Genomic DNA, 3299 nt, shown 5'->3' on the forward strand with positions numbered 1-3299 from the left:
TTTTGATCGTCTGGAATCAAGAAGCAGGTGAAATTTCTTTCACCCGGACACACACCCTGAGATCCAAACACCGGAATAGGAAACGGCGGGGAAAAAACATCCAGAGGCTTGCCTCTGGTGGCGCTCAACAAACTATAATAAAAAAGCAGTAGAAAGAGGATACTGCCAAAGCCAAGCCAGTGAAGAAAAGAGCAGAAACACCCGGATTGCGAAGTCATGGCTCCCGATGTATCGGGTGTATCGGGTGTATCGGGCAAGACCCTGGCTCCAACGAGGGAAAACGGCGTCAAATGCCCTGCATCATCAGCCGCTTGAGCCCTCTTCGTCAACAGCAGCGTGTCTGTGAGCCTTGCAATCAGCCCTGGCCCAGATGCACCAGGATGAAGAGAGCTACAAAGCGGCCTTCTTCAGCTGAGCAAAGCAGCCTCCATCAGCGGAAAGCAGCCAAGCAGCATCCTCAGCCATAAGCATCATAGATTAGTTAGTTTTAAGTGTTTTGTGTTTGGAAGCGATGTATAATAAGTTATTTTAGAGCTCGAAGTGAAAAATTTTACAACCCGGAGCGGTTGTATGAGGCAGAATGGCGTTCCGGTCCATTTCGGGCCCTGATTATATTTTTAAAATAATTTTTATAAACTTTAAAGCCATTTAAGTATTAAATTAAGTTTTCTGCATATTATATTAGTATAATATCAGTGTAGTGCGTGTAATTCGATAGCCGCGGCAGGGCAAGCGAGCAAAAAATGGGGTCGAGTAATGCGCCGGTATGCATTTTCGTGAAGGATCGACTGATTTTCGGACGGTCGCTGTTGGGAAGGCTGGGTGCGACGTCCTCTCTCGGCATCCGCCCGTACGGTAGACATGGGGAGCCGCGAACCACTACGCCTACAAAGCGGCGTAGTGCTGCATCCGAAACTCTCCGGTTGCCGACGGTCCGAGGGTGTTGAGAGGGCTGGGCGCGACGCCCTCCTCTCTCAGCAGCTTTACGGTGGGCCCGGGAACCGCGAACCACTATGCTACAGTGCTGCATCCGAGTCTCTCCAGCCACCGACGTACCGGAAGGGCTTCGATCCTTCAACGTCTAGAGACGCAACCACCCCTTATCAAGCCGCCGCACTGTCCAGTTACACACGCTATCGTAATCAGCCCTTAGTTGGCCCGATCCCCATTCGGGCCTTTCCGGAGAGGTGCGCTTGTGACACCCCCGTATGGTCCCCATTTGGGGATGTCTTTGTGTATCTGGAGACGCCCGAATCGGTATCAAAGCCAACAAATAATAAAGCGCTGATTACGAAAATAAATAATAATAAAAGAGCCCAGCCGGCAATGCCGTAAATTTTGTTAACCGTTGGAGATTTGCAACGTCGCTTTCTTTTCGACGACGGTTTCGTTGGAAAAAATCACAAGATGGCGCGCAGATCGCGACAAACAGAAAAATCGCGAGCACGCCGATTTCGTACGGATTAAATAAATTATTCAAAATGTAACCATATAGAATAATATTAACGTTAAATAAACTCGCCGTTTTCCATCACAATTCCGGTGCCTTAATTATCCACCTTCATCCCAAATACAGACGATAAAAAAGAAAACAAAACACAAAGTGACAGTTGAGAAATTCTCTTACCAAAATGGAGGGAAGTGATTCTACTGTTACCAAACAAAAAAGAAAAGAACCCGGCACGACAGTTTCAAATTCTAGATCAACAATTTAACAACCAAAAAAATACCCAGCTCCGCTGGCGAATGTTTAGAATCTCTGACAAAGTTAAGTAAACAATAACACCCTCGACGGGCGAACAAAATTGTACCTGCCGACGAGAGCGTCGTCCGGTTAATAATAACCCCTATAACCACCTCGAAATCACGCATCGTGTCTTCGATAAAACGCTTTGGCGTCGATTCCGCTAATGCGCTCAAACACGTGCGTTTTGAGGTGGTTATAGGGATTATTATAGGGCCAGTTACACAAAAGGAATTCACTGATTTATAATAATGAAACGAGCGCGACTTTACAGTTTACATCGTAAAGAATCCGGGCCACACCGAAGGTGCAGTCCTGGGTATCAGCTTCCACTTTGGCGGGAGAATAAGAACTGTCTGCCCTTATCTGCAACGACCCTATCGGTGGTGAGACAGCGGGGAGGGGTGCAAAGGGAATGCTTTCGGTCAAGTCAAAACCTAACGGTGATCTTTTCTGTCACCTCGACCGGACGACGCTCTCGTCGGCAGGTACAATTTTGTTCGCCCGTCGAGGGTGTTATTGTTTACTTAACTTTGTCAGAGATTCTAAACATTCGCCAGCGGAGCTGGGTATTTTTTTGGTTGTTAAATTGTTGATCTAGAATTTGAAACTGTCGTGCCGGGTTCTTTTCTTTTTTGTCTGGTAACACTACCTATATTGATTTATTTAAAAAAAAACCGTATTACTATGGTTATTTTAATATCCTCAACAATATATTGTTTCCATTAGCATTATTTTCTGTATAACTAGAAAGTAGATAGATATAGAGTTTAGGAAGGTACGAGGGTGGGTCAATAATTCCTTAGAAAAAAGCATTAAAACAGGTTTTATTTTTGTATTTTTTTTTTATTTCTCAACATAATTTCCTTGGAGCTCAATACACTTGGTTAGACGTTTCTCAATTTTTTTTAAACCGTCAGAAAAATAAGTTTTCGGAAGGTCCTCAAAATAAGCATTTGTCCGATCGATGACTTCTTCATTTGAAAAAAAACGTTGTCCACTTAGCCATTTTTTTAAGTTTGGGAAAAGGAAAAAATCACTGGGGGCTAAATCTGGCGAATACGGTGGGTGGTCGACCAATTCGAACTTCAATTCTTCAATTTTAGCCATTGATCGTAAACATGTGTGAACACGGGCATTGTCCTGATGAAAGAGGATTTTTTTCCTGTTTAAATGAGGCCGTTTTTCTTCAATTTTGTTTTTTAGCTGGTCCAATAAAGATGCATAATAATCCCCTGTTATTGTTTTTCCTTTTTCCAAATAGTCAACGAAAATAATTTCACGTGCATCCCACAATACAGTAGCCATAACCTTACCAGCTGATTTTACGGTTTTCGCCTTCTTTGGACATGGTTTGCCTTCGCAATCCACTGCTTTGACTGTTCTTTCGTCTCGGGAGTATAGTGGTGTATCCATGTTTCATCTACAGTCACAAAGCGACTAAAAAAATCATCCGGATTGCGTTGCATGAGCGACAACAGGGCTTTAGAGGCCACCACCCTACTGCGTTTATTGTCGACTGTGAGCAAACGCGGCACCCATCTTGCAGAAATAT

The sequence above is a fragment of the Rhyacophila brunnea genome, unplaced genomic scaffold (assembly GCF_057557595.1).
Source record: "Rhyacophila brunnea isolate RB1 unplaced genomic scaffold, BYU_Rbru_1.0 scaffold_19, whole genome shotgun sequence".
NCBI classification, from domain to species: Eukaryota; Metazoa; Arthropoda; class Insecta; order Trichoptera; family Rhyacophilidae; genus Rhyacophila; species Rhyacophila brunnea.